The sequence below is a fragment of the Phoxinus phoxinus genome, assembly GCF_949152265.1.
Source record: "Phoxinus phoxinus genome assembly, chromosome: 8".
Lineage (NCBI taxonomy): Eukaryota > Metazoa > Chordata > Actinopteri > Cypriniformes > Leuciscidae > Phoxinus > Phoxinus phoxinus.
Genome location: NC_136883.1, coordinates 9,466,120 through 9,489,230, shown reverse-complemented (window position 1 = coordinate 9,489,230; position 23,111 = coordinate 9,466,120). Strand labels below are relative to the sequence as shown.

At 40.3% G+C, this 23,111-nt stretch overlaps 1 long non-coding RNA gene across 1 annotated transcript; it reads left to right on the top strand.

Moving 5' to 3' along the window:
* Window positions 1-2,460: 2,460 nt before the first annotated feature.
* LOC307003275 lies at window positions 2,461-5,525 on the top strand. The gene is made up of 2 exons (XR_013798658.1): window positions 2,461-3,737; window positions 4,887-5,525. It is a non-coding gene; the product is annotated as an uncharacterized lncRNA (long non-coding RNA).
* The last annotated feature ends 17,586 nt before the right edge of the window (window positions 5,526-23,111 follow it).

Below are 23,111 nucleotides of genomic sequence, written 5' to 3'. Positions count from 1 at the left end.
TGGGTCAATACAGAGGTGGCTTCGACGAACGTCTGAAAATAAATCGATCGAGCCGAGCAACAATTTCTGATGTGTAATTGTTCAAGTTCAGACAGGTAATCTTTCTCTCAAATCGTTCAATACTGCTGTTTATGCCTCAGTAAGTCAAGCCAGTGACTAAAATATAAACTTCACATCGTTTCTTTTAGTAGGATGAAAATAATCGTTTTTAAATTGTGAATAAATTATATAGAAAGCGATCAAAGAATCTTTGTAGGAATCGCGCGCACGCGTTCCTACTTCCTAGCTCACTTTCTCATGGACACAGCGCGATCGAGTTTATTTACACTTGCCAAACTCGTTATGAAATCAATGACGCACATTACACTGCACATGATCGCTCTTACTGTATTTACATCCTCGTGTTTGCATTGGTGAAAGCAGAAAATGCAGAAACTGCTTTGCAATGATAAGATCTTCATTCTCGCGCAATGCTCATCACGGCAACATTTTATGTGATGGGAATAGTCTAAATCTAAATCTAAATACTTTAAAAACTTCTGACGATTTGTTAATCTCGATAGCTGTAATAGTAAAAACGTATAATAACTGTAGTAAAAGTATTCGAGAGAGTTTCACATGTAATAAGTAGCTATTTCATATGCAAGCATGTCAGCCAATCACAGCAGTGGCCGGTTACACCGAAGTCTCACACAGACACGCCCCTTCAAACAGAGCGTTCAAATCAGAGGCTAAAACTGGGCTAGGAAAAATGCCTTTTGTTTCTAAATTATGACTATTTTTTATCTAAAAAACATACTAACATTATAAGGGCAACCCAGGAAACATTATAAAATAATATTATAACCCCATGTCATGGGACCTTTAATGTATTTTCAGCATCGTCGTCGATCCCATGCACACAGTTAGCAAATACTTCACGACAACTGCGTTACTGAATAGAAATAATCCAGCATAAGAGTAACATAAATATTAACTGGGTTACATTATGCTATATTCACAGCTCGCGCTCTCATACCGTCTGCCCACTCACCAGAGAGTGCGTTCCACTTAAAGGAGCAGTAGCCTACCTAATTCAACTCGCATGTATTCTCTTAATTCATCATTTGTGCATATGAAAAAGCTTTGTCTTTCCATGTCTAGAGTGACCTCTAGTCTGAATCGTTTCGTACAGTAAGTTTTGAACATGCTTGTAATGTCTTGTTTAGGAAGTAGGCTCAGTTCTTTGTTGGATTGTGTGCACCGGTGGGTCTCATTTACAGAGATGTCCGGCTATTTTTATTTTTACATGTTAATATATGACAATATATATGACCATATATATTAAGCTGAGCTTAAGAGAACAGTTGGTCTTATATTTATGCATATGCAGTAGTAATATGGCTATTTAGGTATGTGTACATAGTAGGAGTATATTATACAAAGACAGTATATTATACATTTACAAGTGCAAAAAAAAAAAAAAAAAAAAAAAAAAAAAAAGTGTATACTATTTTTTTAAATTAAAATCTTTTAATACCAAAAATTAAGTTCTACAATAACAGAAATATGGTACAATCGTTGTAACAAGTTTTTCTGGTGACTAATTCACTGATAGCATGTGTCATAGAAATATTTATGTAATTGATACGAATTTACAGAGAAGCCATTCTTAGGATGCTCAGGTCAAGGTCAACATGCTTAACACCGTATAACTAACAGCTATATGTTAGACTATTTTATCAAACCAATCACCAGAACAAATCACAGTCAAGAGACTCAAGTGACATTATGTTTTACTCTTCTGCATGATTTAAATGTTAATGTATTTCTTTCCTATCCAAGGGACTCACTTGGTTGTCATGGCCAGCATCTCCCGGCCGTGTATAAAACTTAATTCCTACAAGAGCAACTCAAGAGTAATGTCAGGTATATGCTGCGCAGCTGAGAAATTGATTCTACGCTCAAGTCAACAACATAATATCAAGTGTATTGAGGTAGTATCTAATCTGTATACCGCTACCTTACTTCAGGTAAGTATCGTACTAAGATGAACAAGATTAAGATTTAGTGATTAAAAAAAATAAATAAAAAAAAATAAATAAAAAAATAAAAAAATAATAATAATAATAATAATTGTATTGTATACTGCTCGGTCATCGAAAATTCACTATGAGTATCTCCATTCTAAGCCGGGCATCTAACTTGTCTGTTAACGCTGGCCCACTCAGTGGCTAATTAAGCGACCCGTTCAGCTAGACGAAGGGTGCATGTCCAATCTCAGATTTGGGCATTTGGAACAGCAAAGGTCAGACATATTACCAAGCCTACTCAGGCTTCGTTCATCCACGCTTCACATAATTATCCTATAGCGGCTGCTAACATCCTTTGGGTCGAAGTGGCGGTAAAACTTGTATGTGCTAAAGCTCTGTTGCGTCATTAAGGCAGATCTTCTCGTCAGGCGGTCATTCTGTCATTCTATCTCTGAACGTTTATCTGGCAATCAGTAGTCTCTAATTTCATGATTAAGGTCGCGCTCATTCATGGCCACTCCAATGCCATATTCGTGCTTTCAAGCTTTAGTCTTCAGGCTTCAGACGGCTTCGCCTTCAGCAACCCGGATCCATCACCCTGCCCTCCTCTAACAGAGATCATGTAAATTAAGTCAATCCAGCTAGACCATATTTCACTGAAGGCGTGACTCCCAACACCGTAAAAGCTCAATACTTTAACTCCGTATTTGTTATAATGTTTCGTTTCTCTTTTCAGATTCCTCTTATTTCCCATCCTGATCACGGCTGGGTGTTCCTTCCTCGTCTACAATTACGAAATCTATGTGGTGGTAGGTCTCCGGTGTCCCCAGGGCGTGTGCGAGGGGTTTGGCTCGGAAAGCCCCACAGTTATTTTCGTATAGGATGCCGTAATTGTCATTTGAGGGTGAGTGAAGTGCATAGTTTTTGTCTATCCCTCGGATGCAGTCAGGCTGCTGCTCCCGGCACAGGGGCGGAGTTTCAACCGCTCGTACTACAGCTTCGCTTACCCCTCACAGACAAATTTCAAAACTTTTAGCTTGTTCAAATCAGAGTCAGTCAAAGACGGAGAGACCCAAGAAGTGTAAACATGTAGACCTCACTTCAGGATGGTTATTTCATGATTATGCAGCTTATTGTAGTTATCTTCATTGATCAGCTCATTCTGTAAATCATATTCCGGGGGCTGGTCTCATGTATTTTAGGGTTTGTGATGCCACTAACCCGGGAGGAATGCCGCTCAGTCCCTCTCAGCGTTCGTCGTAGTCCTTAAAGCAATCTTGTTAAATGAAAATCTTCCATGGTTGACCTTGAGTATTGTAACTTTGCAGAATGTACTCTAGAATGATTCAAGTTATGTTATCACATTAACAATTTCAAAAATTAGCAATAAATTCTGTTCCTTCTCCTCTGATTAAATTCAAAAAAAAATCTGCCCAAGATTCTCAGATCTTCCCCCCCCTATTTTCCAACCTAACGAAGCACCTCTATCTAAAGCCTGGTTCAGGGCTCATTTAGTTGCTGTCCTCAAAAGCTGCAGCCTATCTCCCTCCCAGTATACCGGACATTCCTTCAGGATCGGGGCAGCCACTACAGCAGCCGAACGCGGCATCTCTACTGCAGCCATCAAGATCCTAGGCAGATGGTCTTCCTCCTCATTCGAGTCATATAAGACCTGATTCAAGAATCATCCTTGAAGCTCAGCAAGCTCTCCAGTAAATGGTCCAGGTAAATCCCTATGCAACTACTGGTGGTGGTGGTTATAAAAAAAAAAAAAAAAAAAAAAAAAAAAAAAAAAGTGTTTGTTCCGTAGTCTAACAGACTGTGTGGCCCGGCGGCCTTGTCTCTGTGGTCTTTAAGGCCGTGTGGCCCGGCGGCCTTGTCTCTGTGGTCTTTAAGGCCGTGTGGCCCGGCGGCCTTGTCTCTATGGTCTAGCAGACCATTGTTTGTCTTTGTGGTCTAACAGACCGTCTCTGTGGTCTAAAAGGCCGTGTGGCCCGGCGGCCTTGTCTCTGTGGTCTTTAAGGCCGTGTGGCCCGGCGGCCTTGTCTCTATGGTCTAGCAGACCATTGTTTGTCTTTGTGGTCTAACAGACCGTCTCTGTGGTCTAAAAGGCCGTGTGGCCCGGCGGCCTTGTCTCTGTGGTCTTTAAGGCCGTGTGGCCCGGCGGCCTTGTCTCTATGGTCTAGCAGACCATGTTTGTCTTTGTGGTCTAACAGACCGTCTCTGTGGTCTAAAAGGCCGTGTGGCCCGGCGGCCTTGTCTCTGTGGTCTTTAAGGCCGTGTGGCCCGGCGGCCTTGTCTATGGTCTAGCAGGCCGTGTTTGTCTTTGTGGTCTAACAGACCGTCTCTGTGGTCTAAAAGGCCGTGTGGCCCGGCGGCCTTGTCTCTGTGGTCTTTAAGGCCGTGTGGCCCGGCGGCCTTGTCTCTATGGTCTAGCAGGCCGTGTTTGTCTTTGTGGTCTAACAGACCGTCTCTGTGGTCTAAAAGGCCGTGTGGCCCGGCGGCCTTGTCTCTGTGGTCTTTAAGGCCGTGTGGCCCGGCGGCCTTGTCTCTATGGTCTAGCAGACCATGTTTGTCTTTGTGGTCTAACAGACCGTGTGGCCCGGCGGCCTTGTCTCTGTGGTCTTGTTGACCGTGTGGCCCGGCGGCCTTGTCTCTGTGGTCTAACAGACCGTGTATGTCTCTGTGATCTATCAGACCGTGTTCGTCCCATTGTCTTAAAGGCCGTGTGGCCCTGCGGCCTTGTCTACTACACTCTACATGTTATCCTCAGGTTCCGTTTAATTACGAAATGGCCTTCTATAATGTAGCTTCCAGCTTATGGCGTTCTATGTCCACACTTACCATGCTAACTCTTGTTCTTCTACTTTCTAGGAACTCCAGGACACAGAATGGTGGGTCAATTTTATTTATCGTTTTGGGGGGTAGGCTCCGTCCTGGTGGAAGCATTATTCCACCTAAATTTCTGGGGGTCGGCTGCGCCCCTGCCTTGATCTCCAGGCAGGATATGCAGAGTCCGGACCCTCAGATTGCGAGCTACGGACGGGGCCTACGCCAAAGAACTTTATTGCTTGCTGGGTTGTTAATAAATGGATAATTGTCACTATATTTACTCTCCCGAGTCTTTCTGGTAGAAATGGATGCTTAGCATAAAGTTCTGCCGGGAAGACTTAATTGTTACGTCACTTTACCTTTATCTATCTATCCAATCACATTCCAATACTCGTGGTATAAAAGATTGGTCACTTACTCTTGTCTGAGTTCGCAGATGCTGACGCGCCAATTCACCACCATCCTCCCCTCCACCTCCAAGTGGAATCCTTCCCTCCATCCTCCCCACCACCACCAGGATGGTCCCTTCCATACCTCACAGGGGGTCGGCTGCGCCCCTGCCTTGATCTCCAGGCAGGATATGCAGAGTCCGGACCCTCAGATTGCGAGCTACGGACGGGGCCTACGCCAAAGAACTTTATTGCTTGCTGGGTTGTTAATAAATGGATAATTGTCACTATATTTACTCTCCCGAGTCTTTCTGGTAGAACTAGATCCCCAGGGCGCACAAGACCCTGAAGAGGTCTTTTCAAGAGGAAAACAGGCTTTTCGGTGTGTGCCAAGCCTCCTAAAGGTGTGCTCTGGTCACCGTGCACACAGGTAAGAGTTATGTTTCAGAGATAAACATTTAGGCTTAATAAGTTTCTTCTTAGCAGCAGAAAAAAACGTTTTTTTTATCACATCTTGTTTCATAACAACAAAATAGCATCTAGCATCTGTCTGGCATGATGATGACAGGAAAGTTAATAGGGTTAAAGTTAATTATGGTACAGACAAATGGAGCTTGTTAGAAACAACACATCCCGCTCTGGGCTTTCATAGGAAAAATAGAATGTCTGTAATTTTCTAGAACAACCTGACAATGATTGCCAATCACAAGTTTGCAACAGCATCTCTATCGTTTTCATTTCTTGGATTTTAAAATATGTCTGTTTTTAAATATGTCTGACAAAGGTACCCTGTATCTGTGGAGGAGGTGAAGAGGAGGACTGCTCCTCCAGAGATGATGTCCGTCAATACACTGACATCAGTCCTCAGAATGAATAAAAATGAAAAAAGGAACCTGAAGGAGGAGCTGGAGAAGGTGGGAGTGGTCCCGGGGCCTGTCACCCAGGTGACATCATTGTGCACCAGACTTACAGAGGGTACAGTTCAATTATTAACGGTTTTACATTAAATTTGGTTGCAAAGTTGGTTATGTTGCTATGTAGTTGGAAAAAATGCACTTTGACATAACAGTGTATAGAACGCTCTGTTCGTTCTATTCACATTTATTTTCTGTTTTATCTTTTGTTATTCAAGGGGAAGCAAAGGACCTTTGCCAGTCGGTCGGTCGGTGTTCTTGCAGCCAAGGGCAACCATACAACGGTTTAGTGCATGCACCGGAATGGGATAAATAAATGATTCTGGCCTAGTCCCAGAGAAGACATTACCTGGTATGCAGACCAACAGATTCTCTGTCTGATTACAGAGCCACAAGCTCTCAATAAATGCTCTGTACAGATAGACAAGGCTTCATGGAGGTATATCGAAGAGCAATTTAGATGAACAGGAATTTGTTCTTTAAAATGACTTATTGCTCGTGTTGTGAATGTATATCCAGATTTCTTTTCAGAAGTGTGTTTCTCTGTTATGTGGTGTTTACATTAGGTTTTTAGTTCATGTAAAACCCAATAGAACCACACATTTCAGGCAAGGGTCAACTGAAAGATCAAATCGTGTTCTGAAAACGAATGTATTTTTTTCTCTCTCTAAATGTCCGTTTGGGGCACGTTGTTACACATGTTGTAAATGTTACAAATTGACAGAATTTATTTACTTCAATATTTCTTGGCCACAAATACAAAAAAAACAAATAGTTACCTTTAATGTGATTGCTCTTTCATGTTTTGTTACCTTTAATGTAATTGCTTTTTCATGTTTTGTTTTACATTACAATTTAATTTATGTTTACATTTTGCTGAAAAGATGGGCAAGTTTTTGAACTCCCGGCCTGTTTCATCACAACCAGAGAGGCCGTTCTAAATTATTGGTTATATCAATGTGAAAACTGTGACCAAATATAAAAAAAATTATCCAAATAAGAAAAATTACATGTGCGAATTATATGAGTTTCTTTAAAAACACATGGTTAACGTAAAATCTTTTATGTATTTATAATTTGAAAGCAAACAAATGACCCTGTTTAGGAAAGGGGCATCATACCTTTCAGAAAGTATAATTTGCATCTTAATATTGCAATGAAAACGTATTTAACAGTAATATGTCCATGACAGGGTGGACATAACTTATGGTTTATTTTTCGTAAAATGGCCCATAATTAACAAAAAAATGTGTGGGAGCTCAGATAATATATTTATTATAGTGTCTACTATTTATGACATGACATAAAGCGAATAGTAAATTAAAATCAAAACGTTTACTGATAAACATACTCTTACAGGGGTACTACGATGGTATGTCATATTTTTTAGGTTATATTTAATAGATTACAGATACATGAAAAAAAATATTTAGCTTGTAAAAAGTGTCATTACGCGTGTTTAGGCTGTGTTTTCATTACATAGTTTTGACCAGCAGGTGCCGCCAGCACTCTGTGTTTTGAGGTCTTGTTTTGCATTTGGTTCAACTGATTCTGTGGCCTGTTGCACAAAGCTGGTTTCAGTTTCTACCCAGGTAAGTTCGAGATTAGTTTGAGCAAACTCTAGTTTTTCGGGCTAAAGAAGTTGGATTGGTTTTTAGTGGTGTTCATCGCCATGGTGACTAACTCTACACAGCTAACCTTCTCTGGAGCAGGTTTTATTCTGGGTTAGAGATGCAAACACAAACTGAACCAATCAGCTGTGACATGAGCAAAGTGACATGTTTCTAATGCAATAAATCCACTCCCCCTGTATCTCTCTCCAAATTAAAGCAGTTTAAAGTGAAAAAAACTTGAGAGACAAAATTACTAATCTTTTGCTGCTAATTATTATTATATTTTATTATGAATAATTACTTTTAATCTATTAATATAATTAGTATAGCCTATACAACAAGTAATATTAAACATTGCTTTCAAATTAATATAAATATAATAGGCTGTATGCATATAAGTATTCATTTGAGTTTTTTGTAAGTATTAATAGGCTTATTTATATGATTCACAGCATGCATTGATATGGTCAGATATTTCCTATCAGCTGCCTTCTCAAACTTTCGCTGCAGCAGTGTTTATTCCTGCCGTGTAAACAATTTTAATTTCATGATAATTTTCAAAACGATTTTTTAATCTTCAGAAGAGAAGTGAATTTCGCGTCTCTCTCGCGAGAAGTGAATCAAACTGGCGCTAGTATGTTTTGTGTGATTAGGCTCGATTGAGAAGATGAGCAAAACCGATCACCTGTGATCACCACGGGATGCATACAGGTGTGGTGAAGTGCTGAGTCCCATCATAGACAGTATCTAAACGAGTCCCATGCAGCGAAGTGATGAGTTCCAGTTTAGGACCCAAGCAATCCGATTGGTTCAAAGCATGTTTTATGGGTAATCGCTTTAGTGCCTGTTATGAAATCAGACAAAATCACTCTATTAATCATTTGAACTACGTTATAACGACCATTAATCTCTTTTTAACTTATGTTTCATATAGTATGTAGATTGTGAAATTAAACTTTTCTTGTTCTTTGTATTTGTTTTTAGTACATAGTAGCCTTTATATACTGTCTATGATAGCTACAGCTATCCGAAATTATTAGAGATAAAGTTTTTTTTCACCATCTACGATAGTTTTGCACACTGTTTGTCAATCGAAAGGGCAATTTCCACAGCATCTGGATGATTTAATATTTTTAGATTGAGATTTAAATCATAAGTTCACAAGCAACATTTGCAAGCAAATATGATGCAAGCATAATTCTGTTTAAGAATGAATTATGACATATGACAGTAGGCCTATATGTAAAAAAAAAAAAAAATATTACATGCCTTAATTATTGCTAAATAACAATTAAGATGTTGCAAAACATAGGCTACATAAAAATGCAATTACTTTCACTTTAACTATATGAATAATCAGGATAAAAATAAAAGATTATTACATGAATTAAGGGGTTTGAATCACAAGAACAGCTTTAGATCAGGCATTACGGTCCTAAGCTAGGACTTATCACTTTGCACACCGGTAAGAAATGTGTCTGAGTGTGGGCCACCTTGCTCTGATGTCATGCTGACGTATGTTAAAAACTCTCGCGATGGATAGGTGGCCGTGTCGGATTCAGCAGTCAGCCGCAGTTGCTCTCCACTGACTGTGCTGATCAAAAGCACGACGTAAAAACGACTTGCTGACGACACAGCTTAATGCACATTGGTTAAAACAACTGTGCTGTATTGTTCTCTTTAAAAATATATAAAAACATGCCTGTATTAAAGTAAAAATGATTGACAAACATGTATTCGGGATGGAAATAAATAAAAAGTAGCCTACTCTGTGTCTTGTTCATTAGGTATATTTATTTTCATATAAAAGCAACAGAAGTTTAAAGTCTGCGTGAACCTGAAGTTGCAAACGACTTTTCTCAAGTGTTGTGACGCATTTCCGAGTGAATGGGAATATTGAACAGAGGGCCGGGTTTTACTTTAGCGCTCCTCCTCTCCATATCTCGCCCATAGCAGAGTAACGGTTTGAGGGGAGTGGTTTAAGCGTTTAACCAACCCAAGCCGTCAAACCTACGTCATCAGAAAAATAACCGTTCCAGACCGGAAGTAACTTTTCAGACTAAAAAACAATTTTTTTCTGTGTATTAACTTGCACGGATTAATTGTTTATCACAAGACTAGTAATATCCACTAACAAAGTAAATAGGGTCTATTTTGATTTCATGCCGACTTTAATTACTTTCAGTTTATTAGCAACACTGTGCATAGTGTAAATCCTGTGATATCCACCTTTGATCTCGTATGTCTGATCCACTATGAGAAGCGAGAACTTTCCGTCTTGCCTGCACTTTTTTCACTCCTTTCCTCACTGCAGCCACCTATTCTCACCTAAATTTCAGGCGAGGCGCATCTCAAACGAGCCAAACGGCTGTTTTTTTCTGCACGTGTCACACTTAATCGCAAGTTTACAGAGAGCGTTGAGACAGCTGAACCTGATCTAAACCAGTTTGGATTTATCTGGATTTGGCAACTCTAAACCTGCTCTGAAATTCAAAGTTTGTTCAACTAGCATCGTGCAACAGGCCACAGAAGTCAACAAATTAATTGTACCACTTGTCATGGCCGGCTTACAAGCCGCGACAAAGGAGACGTTGGATGATCAAAAAGGAATAACGTTTATTAAATTAAGAATAAAATAGGAACTGAAGGGAACTGCTTAAATTGTCGGCATCAGCTCCAACACAGGTGTAACTCCTCAGTCATAATGAAGTCTCTCATCCAAACTCAGTCCTGCAAAACAAAAGAGAAAAACCAACCAAACCACCAAATATGACCCATACTGGGTTCATAACACCCTCCCCCATTGAAAAGGGTGTCCATTTATGAAACCCAACATAACCCTTCACCCGATAACCCCCATACTGGAAAATACTCACCACTCTGTTATACTCCTAATTTCCTCAGCAACTACGGGCCCTTAAGATTCAATTTAAGAGAACCAATGTGAGCAAAAAAAAAACATGGCTAATCAACAGTTAAGAGGAGTAAGGAGCTCTAGTCAACAGTTAAGAGGAGCAAGGAGCTCTAGTCAACAGTTAAGAGGAGTAAGGAGCTCTAGTCAACAGTTAAGAGGAGTAAGGAGCTCTAGTCAACAGTTAAAACCCTGTAACACCCCTTGCTGTAAAATGACAACGTTACATTTAACCATCCTTAAAAACATCCTTAAAACCTTTTTTTTACCACATTTACATAGTCATTGGGTCCTATTGTTCAGTTTCACAATGCTATTGGATCATACATTTGTTTATAAGTCCCGCCTTATGGCCATGAACTCACACAACACCTCAAGGCTTCCTTTGAACAACATCTCTTTGTTTCAATAGACTGGATTCATCAGATTCAAGTAAGTAAAATGTCTTCTTTTTTTTTTTGGTTGTTATTGTAATGTCTAGGGCATGTACATATGTAGTTATTGTGTAATAAATTCATCAAATTTAATTTAGAGCTTATTATATACTTGTTGCAATTATACAACACTGGGTGAGTGTGGTAGTCAAAATAGGCTTGTTGCAGTGGGCTCAAACAGGTTGTATTCCCTCCACTACACCACTGCCTAAAAGAGTATTTTCTTATACATGGACAGTATACATGTACATTCTACTTTTTTGTTGTGTTCTGGTCACATTTGACTGATTTAAAAGTTGTATCTCTGAAAATGTAGTTCATTTGATCAGACTGACCTAAAATTCCAGAGGATATCAACAGACAATTTAGTTCTGGGAAAGGTGAAAATGTTCATGAATGTGGGGTGTGGATGTAAGTGGGGGTATGCATGTTTTCCTTTTAGTATGATAATTAGAGAGCATAACAAGCAGTATTGTTATGTCAAGGAAGTATTGTTTGACTAAATGGCTGGTGATTGGGATGAATGTTCCATTTAGCATGATAAGTAGACAGCATAGGCTATGCCATTTACATTTAGGGCATTTAGCAGACAGCAACAGGTTAGAAAGAAACTTACAATAAACAGACAGTATTGTCTGCCTGGAAAACATTTCTACCCTGAGCACTTGGTCCACAAACCTATTACTTCAGGTTATGTACTACAATATAAAAAGCATATTTATACATGTTAATTAATTGTTGTTTTATTTTCAGAATGCCACCAGCAAGGAGTGAGCCACGATACAGTGTGCAGGATGTGATTGAATCCATCCAAAATGGTGACAGTGAATTTGAGATGGACCTCAATGACACGGATGAGAATGACGAAGACTCAGATGAAGATGTCTGTCAACAAGTGGACAAAGAAAACCAACCACCCATGGACATTCCAGCTGATAATTACGTGGACATTGAGCCAAAAACAAACAAACACACCATGCCCCGTGACAGGTATCGCTGGCTGAAAAAAGATTTCATCAGTCCCAACACTGATTTTTCTGGTATGGATATCACAGGAGATGACATTTCCCTCCACACACCACGGGAATACTTCCAGAAGTTTGTGTCCGAAGACATGATTGAGGCTCTGACACAAAACACAAATGAGTACAGCTTTCAGACACATGGAACATCTTTAAACACCACTGTAAAGGAAATTGAAAAAATGTTTGGCATGTACCTGAAGATGGGCCTAGTACAAATGGCTGGAACCCGTATGTATTGGGAGACAGAGACACGGTACTCCCCTGTTGCTGATGTGATGCCACGCAACAGATTCCAATCCCTGTTGACATCATTACACTTTGCAAACAACCTGGCAGTATCTGAGACGGAAAAGAAAGACAAACTATGGAAACTCAGACCATGGCTTGACTCATTCAGAGAGAAATGCCTGCAGGTGGTACCAGAAGAGCACAACTCTGTGGATGAGATGATGATTCCTTTCAAGGGGAGGTTCAGCAGCATCAAGCAATATATGCGAGGCAAGCCAAACCCATGGGGATTCAAAGTGTGGGTGAGAACTGGAATCTCTGGCATGATGTGTGACTTCGATGTCTACCAAGGCAGTGTCAACGGAATACGAGCCAAATCTGAACTTGGATTGTCAGGTGATGTTGTGATGAAACTTGCTTCCACACTTCCAGAAAGTCAGAACTACAAAATCTATGCAGACAAATATAAGTTCCCCATCAAATCCCGTCGCTGGTACATGTACATCTTTTGGCACACCATCATCCTCGCTGTGGTCAATGCCTGGCTCCTCTACAAGCGGGACTGCAAAGCTCTCAAGATGTCTAACAAAGAGACAATGAACAGGAGACAGTTTCAGGCACAGCTAGCATCCTCTCTCATCCTGGTCAACACAACACATCAAACTCCAAAGAGAGGACGACCATCTCCAGGCAAAGGGAGCCCAGAAACACAGACAGTGACATCAAGTAGCCCTCTGAATACTCAGAAGAGACCGTCCAAGAGATGTGCACTCCTTCCATTGGATGTACGCAAGGACCTAGTTGCACATTTCCCAAAGAAGACAGGGAGAGGACGCTGCAGACACTGCAATAAAGGATACACCAACTCACAATGCAGCAAGTGTGATGTTCGCCTTTGCTTTTCAGAGGACAAGAACTGTTTTTGGGACTTTCACAACCAATGAAAGTCAGTCATGAAAAGAAAAAAGGGAATGAAGAAGTTGCTAGAAAAAGCTAGAGATTTATCTGTTTAATATTTTATTTTTAATAAATGACTTCATAAAAAATATGACTAATGTGTGATTATTAGGGGCCAAGCACTGAAGGTGCGGGCACCTATTGTATCTGTTCCCGTTCTTATTAGGGGCCAAGCACTGAAGGTGCGGGCACCTATTGTATCTGTTCCCGTACCAAAAATAATTCTTCTTCTTCTTCCGCTCTGGGAGTCTATGGCAGCCCATAGAACCGATCGCGGGAAAGTTGTAATGGTTTGACATTCGGATAGAGGACAGTCCCAACATTAAATACACCAATTTTGGTGTGTCTAAGTCATTCCCTCTAGCGCCACCAACTGTCCAAAGTTTCACTCATGTTTATTCTAATAACTTTTGAACCACAAGGGCTAGAAACAAAATTATTTTTTCCTCTGATTCCTGACCTCGTGACGATTCGATTGCACCCAATGACGTCATTTTGCGCCATGAAAAGTTTTCCGCCATTTTGAATTTTCCGAAAAAGCTACTTTTTCGAACTCCTCCTAGGCCGTTGCTCCAATTTCCATGAAAATTGAATCAGATCATCTACAGACCATGCCGACAAAAAGTTATGGAATTCAAGTTGATTCGCTTAGCAATTTTCGGAAAAACCCACAAACAAATTTTACGTAGCGCTTGCGAAAACAGACGTAAGGCTGTATCTCCGCAACGCTTAATCGTATTCAAACCAAACTTCCTACATGTCATCACAAGCGTGACCTGAGGCTACATGCTCCGTTTTGGCGCAGCGCCACCTACTGGTCCGGAGATATGAAAAAAGGCTATTTTTGCTTATAACTTCTGAACGGTTTGTCCAAAAATCATAAAAGTGGTCTCGATAGATTCAGGGCGTCATTTTGAGTTGACTGATATCCAATTTGTCCATATCGGCCATTTTGGCTGTCGGCCATTTTGAATTATGTGCTAAAATGCTGTATTTTATGAATGCATGAACGTATCGTTACGAAACTCAGTATGGGTCATCAGTACAACGCCCTAAAGGTACTCAAAAGATTATGAGACAGCGCCACCTTTTGGTCAAAAGTTATAATGAAATTTCCAAAAATGCTAATAACTTTTGAATAAATTTGCCTATAGTAATGACACTGATCTCAATAGATTCCTTGGGTTATGCTGAAAACATAGATACCAATTTTGGTGTAGTCAGTCAAACTTCCTGTCCGCCATCTTTATTTTCTTTTAAAACCTACTTTTTCGAACTCCTCCTAGACCGAACGTCCGATTTTCACCAAAATCGGATCGTGTCATCTCCAGACGGTGCCGAGTAAAAGTTATGGATTTCGTGTCGATAGACGAAACCGTTTTTGTATACCGCAGTGGCAAAATTGAGGCATGATGCCAAAATGACTATTCAGGCTTTATATATGCAATGCCTCGACATATTGACACCAAACTTTGTATGTGTCATTGTCACTTCACTCTGACCACATCACATCAGTTTCGTAACTGCGCCACCTATTGGTCGAAGGTGATAATCATATTTTTAGTTATTGTATGTGATTTTTCAACCATTTTGCCAAAATTCATCTTTAAATGTCTTCAATTGATCCTTGCTGCAGTTGGTCTCACACTCCCAGCCACTTTGGCATGTCTTGTCGTCTTGCTTGCGCTTGGCCCCGTAATGGCTGCTTGCAGCTATATTTCTTCTTTTTCTTTTTTTTCTTCCGACTGGGCGTCTATGGCAGCCTATAGAACCGTTTGCGGGAAACTTATACAAATTGGCACAGTGATAGAGGACAGCCTGAACTATCACCATAGCAAATTTGGAGTCTCCAACTCATTCCCTCTAGCGCCACCAGCTGTCCAAAGTTTCACTCATGTTTATGCTAATAACTTTTGAACCACAAGGGCTAGAAACAAAATTATTTTTTCCTCTGATTTCTGAGCTCATGACGATTCGACTGCACGCTATGACGTCATTTTCCGTCATAATAGTTTTCCCGCCATTTTGAATTTTCCGAAAAAACTACTTTTTCGAACTCCTCCTAGGCCGTTGCTCCGAATTTCACGAAAAATGAACCAGATCATCTCCAGACCTTGACGACCAAAAGTTATGGAATTCAAGTTGATTCGAATTACCGTTCTCGAATACCGCGCAAATAAATTTTACGTAGCGCTTGCGAAAACAGACGTAAGGCCGTATCTCCACAACGCTTTATCGGATTCAGACCAAATTTGGTACATGTCATCACAAGCATGACCTGAGGCTACATGCTGCGTTTCGGCGCAGCGCCACCTACTGGTCCAGAGATATGAAGAATTTATATTTTTGCTTATAACTTCTGAACGGTTTGTCCAAAAATCACAAAAGTGGTCTCGTTAGATTCAGGGCGTCGTGCTGAGTTGACTGATATCCAATTTTCCCATATCGGCCATTTTGGCTGTCGGCCATTTTGAATTATGTGCTAAAATGCTGTATTTTATGAACGCATGAACGTATCGTTACGAAACTCAGTATGAGTCATCAGTACAACTCCCTAAAGGTACTCAAAAATTTATGAGACAGCGCCACCTTTTGGTCAAAAGTTATAATGAAATTTCCAAAAATGCTAATAACTTTTGAATAAATTTGCCTATAGTAATGACACTGGTCTCAATAGATTCCTTGGGTTATGCTGAAAACATAGATACCAATTTTGCCATAGTCAGCCAAACTTCCTGTCCGCCATCTTTATTTTCTTTTAAAACATACTTTTTCGAACTCCTCCTAGACCGAACGTCCGATTTTCACCAAAATCGGATCGTGTCATCTCCAGACGGTGCCGAGTAAAAGTTATGGATTTCGTGTTGATAGACAAAACCGTTTTCGTATACCGCAGTGGCAAATTTGAGGCACAATGCCAAAATGACTATTCAGGCTTTATATCTGCAATGCCTTGACAGATTGACACCAAACTTTGTATGTGTCATTGTCACTTCACTCTGACCACATCACATCAGTTTCGTAACTGCGCCACCTACTGGTCGAAAGTGATAATCATATTTTTAGTTATTGTATGTGATTTTTCAACCATTTTGCCAAAATTCATCTTCAAATGTCTTTAATTGCTCCTTGCTGCAGTTTGTCTCACACTTTCAGCCATGTAGGCATATCTCATCGTCTGCTTTTGCGCTTGGCCCCGTAATGGCTGCTTGTTTTCTTTTTTTCTTCCGACTGGGCGTCTATGGCAGCCTATAGAACCGTTTGCGGGAAACTTATGAAAATTGGCACAGTGATAGAGGACAGCCTGACCTATCACCATAGCAAATTTGGAGTCTCCAACTCATTCCCTCTAGCGCCACCAGCTGTCCAAAGTTTCACTCATGTTTATGCTAATAACTTTTGAACCACAAGGGCTAGAAACAAAATTATTTTTTCCTCTGATTCCTGAGCTCATGACGATTCGAATGCACCCTATGACGTCATTTTCCGTCATAATAGTTTTCCCGCCATTTTGAATTTTCCGAAAAACCTACTTTTTCGAACTCCTCCTAGGCCGTTGCTTCGAATTTCACGAAAAATGAACCAGATCATCTCCAGACCTTGACAACCAAAAGTTATGGAATTCAAGTTGATTCGAATTACCGTTCTCGAATACCGCGCAAATAAATTTTACGTAGCGCTTCCAAAAACAGACGTAAGGCCGTATCTCCACAACGCTTTATCAGATTCTGACCAAATTTGGTACATGTCATCACAAGCATGACCTGAGGCTACATGCTGCGTTTCGGCGCAGCGCCACCTACTGGTCCGGAGATATGAATAATTTATGTTTTTGCTTATAACTTCTGAACGGTTTGTCCAAAAATCACAAAAGTATTCTCGTTAGATTCAGGGCGTCTTACTGAGTTGACTGATATTCAATTTTCCCATATCGGCCGTTTTGGCTGTCGGCCATTTTGAATTATGTGCTAAAATGCTGTATTTTATGAACGCATGAACGTATCGTTACGAAACTCAGTATGGGTCATCAGTACAACGCCCTACAGATACTCAAAAATTTATGAGACAGCGCCACCTTTTGGTCAAAAGTTATAATGAAATTTCCAAAAATGCTAATAACTTTTGAATAAATTTGCCTATAGTAATGACACTGATCTCAATAGATTCCTTGGGTTATGCTGAAAACATAGATACCAATTTTGCCATAGTCAGCCAAACTTCCTGTCCGCCATCTTTATTTTCTTTTAAAACCTACTTTTTCGAACTCCTCCTAGACCGAACGTCCGATTTTCACCAAAATCGGATTGTGTCATCTCCAGACCGTGCCGAGTAAAAGTTATGGATTTCGTGTCGATAGACGAAACCGTTTTTGTATACCGCAGTGGCAAATTTGAGGCATGATGCCAAAATGACTATTCAGGCTTTATATCTGCAATGCCTTGACATATTGACACCAAACTTTGTATATGTCATTGTCACTTCACTCTGACCACATCACATCAGTTTCGTAACTGCGCCACCTATCTGTCGAAAGTGATAATCATATTTTTAGTTAATGTATGTGATTTTTCAACCATTTTGCCAAAATTCTTCTTTAAATGTCTTCAATTGCTCCTAGCTGCAGTTGGTCTCACACTCCCAGCCACTTTGGCATGTCTTGTCGTCTTGCTTGCGCTTGGCCCCGGTGATTGCTGCTTGCAGCTATATTTATTCATGTTATATATGTATACATTATTTATGGCAGTGGTTCTCAAACTTTTTAGCCAGCGACCCCCTAACTAACATCGACGAGAACTCGCGACCCACTACCACAGCATACACAAACAATAAACCAAAAAAAGTTGTTTTAAATCCACATCCACTTCCTATGGAAGCTTGTTTCCGCCACAGAATAAAAAATAAAAGGTAATTGCGACTTTATATCATGCTATTTTGACTTTATAGGCTACTCGCACTGCAGGTTTATATTTCACAATTATGAGAAAACAAGTCAGAATAGCGAGATGTAAACTTGCAATTTATAGATAAAAATTCGTAATTATCTTTTCAAATGTTTTCTTATGTGGGGGAAACAAGTTTACATAACTTCCACTATATTTACTGTATATAAATTTAGGCTTACCTTTCAGTGGGATGGGTGCACTTGTTTTTCAGTGCACAAAAGCTTAATATGTGGCCTGATGTTGGATACGGCTACTCTTAGATCATCCTCAACATCAAGACGTGATCTGTATTTATTTTTCATGTATGTAACAGCGGAAAAAGTCTGCTCGCCCAAATATGTAGATCCAAAAGGAAGCAGTATATCCATTGCCACACCGGATAACTCTCTGTATTCTTCTGCTACGGCGATCCAAAATTCAGGCAGTGTGGAACTGGAAAATAAAGTTTTTAATGTTCGATCACTGGACAGCTCCAGCAAAGCATCTTCCAATTTTGTGGGGAGATTAGTCCTAGTTTCAGTGAACGGTTGCCGTATCCAATCATACAGTTCTGGTTGCGTCTCTTTTGGAAAATACTTATGGAATTGTTCCAAAAGGCTGGGGAGATGGCCAGTGATGTGCGTTTTCAGGTTGCCGAGACTCAGTCCATTCTCCTCCAGATGTTCATCCAGCTCAGGAAACATCTCCACATTACCTTGTTCAACTCGCTCAGCCCATCTTTCCAGCTTTTTCACAAATGCATCAATTTTCTCATTCATTGTCAGGATGTTTGTATTTGGACCTTGTAATGAAAGATTAAGTATGTTAAGCCTTTCGAATATACAGGCCAAATAAGCAAGATTATATAACCAATCTGAATCTGTCAGGTGGTGCGCGAATTCAGATTTAGATTCTTTCAACAACGAGTGCACTTCCTCACGCAGTTCGTAAAGCCGGCCGAGTGCCTTCCCGCGAGATAACCACCAGACTTCGGTATGAAACAGCAGCGCTTCGTGCTGCGAGCCCATCTCATTGCAAAGGGTGGCTAGCAGTCTACTGGTTACTGGACGTGATTTTATGTGATTTACAATTTTGATTGCACCTTTGAGAACACTGTTAAGCTCACTGTCAAGTGCTTTGCTAGCAAGAGACTCACGGTGAATGATGCAGTGCGTAAACTTAACATGAGGAGCCACTTCTAAAACCTTTGCCTTGAGTCCCTTGTTTTTACCTACCATTGCACCTGCACCATCAGTACATACACCAACACAGTTATCCCATGAAATTTGCATCTCTTTTAGTCTGGTGTCCAGCTTGTTGAAAATGTCACTGCCGGTACAAGTCCCCTCCAGCACTGAGCAGAAGAGCATTTCCTCGTGCAGTTTTCCATCAAATGTGTATCTGATGAATGCCAGCAACTGAGCAGAATTAGACACATCGGTAGATTCGTCGACCTGTAACGCATATTTCTTTCCATTTAACCTATTAATCAATTGACTCTTAAAGGTCCCATGACATGGGGTTATTATATTATTTTATAATGTTTCCTGGGTTGCCCTTATAATGTTAGTATGTTTTTTAGATAAAAAATAGTCATAATTTAGAAACAAAAGGCATTTTTCCTAGCCCAGTTTTAGCCTCTGATTTGAACGCTCTGTTTGAAGGGGCGTGTCTGTGTGAGACTTCAGTGTAACCGCCCACTGCTGTGATTGGCTGACATGCTTGCATATGAAATAGCTACTTATTACATGTGAGACTCTCTCGAATACTTTTACTAGTTATTATACGTTTTTACTATTACAGCTATCGAGATTAACAAATCGTCAGAAGTTTTTAAAGTATTTAGATCTATTCCCATCACATAAAATGTTGCCGTGATGAGCATTGCGCAAGCAGATGAGTCTGTTATTGATCGCGAGAATGAAGATCTTATCATTGCAACGCAGTTTCTGCACTCTCTCTGCTTTCACCAATGCAAACACGAGGATGTAAATACAGTAAGAGCTTCATGTGCAGTGTAACGTGCGTCATTGATTTCATAACGAGTTTGGCAAGTGTCCAGATAAACTCGATCGCGCTGTGTCCATGAGAAAATGAGCTAGGAAGTATAGGAACGCGTGCGCGCGATTCCTACAAAGATTGTTCTTTGATCGCTTTCTGTATATTATTTATTCACAATTTAAATACGATTATTTTCATCCTACTAAAAGAAACGATGTGAAGTTTATATTTTAGTCACTGAGGCACTTACTGAGGCATAAACAGCTGTATTGAACGATTTGAGAGAAAGATTACCTGTCTGAACTTGAACAATTACACATCAGAAAGTGTTGCTTGGTAGCTCGATCGATGTATTTTCAGACGTTCGTCGAAGCCACCTCTATGACCCAAGTTGAGGAAACAGTCGTCGGTGAAATGTTTCCCGCAGACATGCAAAACTTTGGGGAGTTGTGTCGGCGCATTTCCAGAGAAAAGGAAATGAATCCACTGGTTCTTCTGGGGCTTGGATGAAGGAACTAAAAAAAGGCTTCGGTGTTCATTTGTACATCCAATTATTGAGCAATTATTATGCTTCACTCGCTCAAAAGCCATGATATCTCCAGTGGACAAACTAAAATCGCGCGCACGCGTTCCTACTTCCTAGCTCATTTTCTCATGCGGGAAATATTCTCTGGGCGGGCAAAGCAGAGAAAGGGGAGGTAACATTTCCTCCGTATGACGTCATACGGAGGAGATTCAAGATCAGCCCGATTGAGCTTCCACTTTCTCAAAGGCAGAGAAAGATAGCAAAAGCTCGATTTACACCGATTGAAATTTCTAGAAATTTGGGGGCCATATAAAGGCTAGGGGAACTCATATTAATGTTAAAAAAACTCAAAAAGTGAAAATTTCATGTCATGGGACCTTTAATGTCTTTTGAAATATCATGAATACGGCAGGCAATCGTGTCATTCGACAATGGTACAGTCATAAGCTCACTTGCAATTTTCTCGCCATGCATGGCCCGACACATAGCCACAGCTGCGGCTTTATCAAGGTTTCCCCGATTGTGTGCGGCTTTTTGGACTGTGCTATCAGGTATGCCACCTCATAAGATGCCTTCAGAGCATTAGCAGTAATTTGGGTTTGTTGTGCGAGTGTGCGTTTTTGAATCTGTAATTCCTTCTCTTTTCTGCGAAAAAAGTCTATAGGTTTTTCAACACAAGCAGGGTGTCTTGTCTCCAAATGTCTCTGCATTTTTCCAGGCTTCATACTTTCATGGGCAAGCACTTCTGAACAGATTACACACTGAGGATGATCCACGTCGTTGACAGTAGAGCAAGTGAATCCATACTTTATGAATTCCTCTTGATATCTTCGACGTTTCCTACATTGGTCTGAAGGGGTCTTGCTCTTGTGTTTAGTAGAGGTACACGGTTCAGATGATTCAGGCAGACTGTCCACAATTTCCGCAACATTTTTAACCTTGCGAATGACAAATGTATCCATTCTTGCGGTTGCATGTTCCACGTGCAGTTGATTGCTGTATTGATAACTAGCGATCAGTCGCCGCACGGTGACGTCATATCTTAGAGTCACGAAATAGTATTACATTTTTTTTTTAAAAACCTAATCACTTCTGTCTTTAGAAATCAGAAAATATTTTTTTGTAATCTTTAGTATTAAAAAATATTTATTGTAATCATAAAGTACTGACATTTGTCAAACCAACTCGCGACCCCTTGAAATCATTCCGCGACCCCTCTGATTTATGGGGCCAAGTAAGCAATCAAACCTGCAAATTAACCTTTAGTTGTTCTGAATTGTTGTTCAGACAATCATGCTCCCAACTAAGCCCAATGTTGCGATATTACAACGTTTCTCTAAAAACATACATAAACATTTTTTTTGTAAAACTTTTTAATTTCTGCATCAAAGGCCTCCTACAACAACATCTGAAAGGTAAAAAAAAAATTATTTAGGTTTTTCTATGTTTGGGTCTTACAGGGTTTAAGAGGAGTAAGGAGCTCTAGTCAACAGTTAAGAGGAGTAAAGAGCTCTAGTCAACAGTTAAGAGGAGTAAAGAGCTCTAGTCAACAGTTAAGAGGAGTAAAGAGCTCTAGTCAACAGTTAAGAGGAGTAAGGAGCTCTAGTCAACAGTTAAGAGGAGTAAGGAGCTCTAGTCAACAGTTAAGAGGAGTAAGGAGCTCTAGTCAACAGTTAAGAGGAGTAAAGAGCTCTAGTCAACAGTTAAGAGGAGTAAGGAGCTCTAGACAATGCATCTGCCACCATTTGTCGGATGTCAAGGGCATGTGACTGCAGAAAGAGGCACCAATGGTTTGGGGACCACAAAGAATAAATATGTAAATATTTAGCGGATTGTGGTCAGTTTACACGACCAATGGATCTGACACTGATCCCACATACACCTCAAAATGTTGCAGGGCCCAAATCAAAGCTAATTCCTATTTCTCAACCACAGAATAATGTAACTGATAAGAGTAAATCTTTTTAGAAAAATAACTAACTGGGCGGTGAATGCCCTCATCATCTGCCTGTAACAATACAGCTCCATGCAATCTGGTTTTAGATCTGGCCATAGCACAGTTTCTGCCTGTTTAAAAGTTATTGATGACATAAAAGCGGCTGCATCTTAATCAAAACCCTGTTGTATATTGGGGTTGGTCAAAGAGCTGTAAAGTGGTTTCACAGCTATCTCTCTGAACGGATGCAAATTGTAAGACATGGGAATGTAACATCTGACCCTGTCGTCCTGAAAAAGGGTGTCCAACAAGGTTCAGTTTTAGGTCCTTTGCTTTTTATTATCTATAGAAATAACGTTTGTAGTGAATTTAAATACTCACAGTATCATCTGTATGCCGATGACACAATTA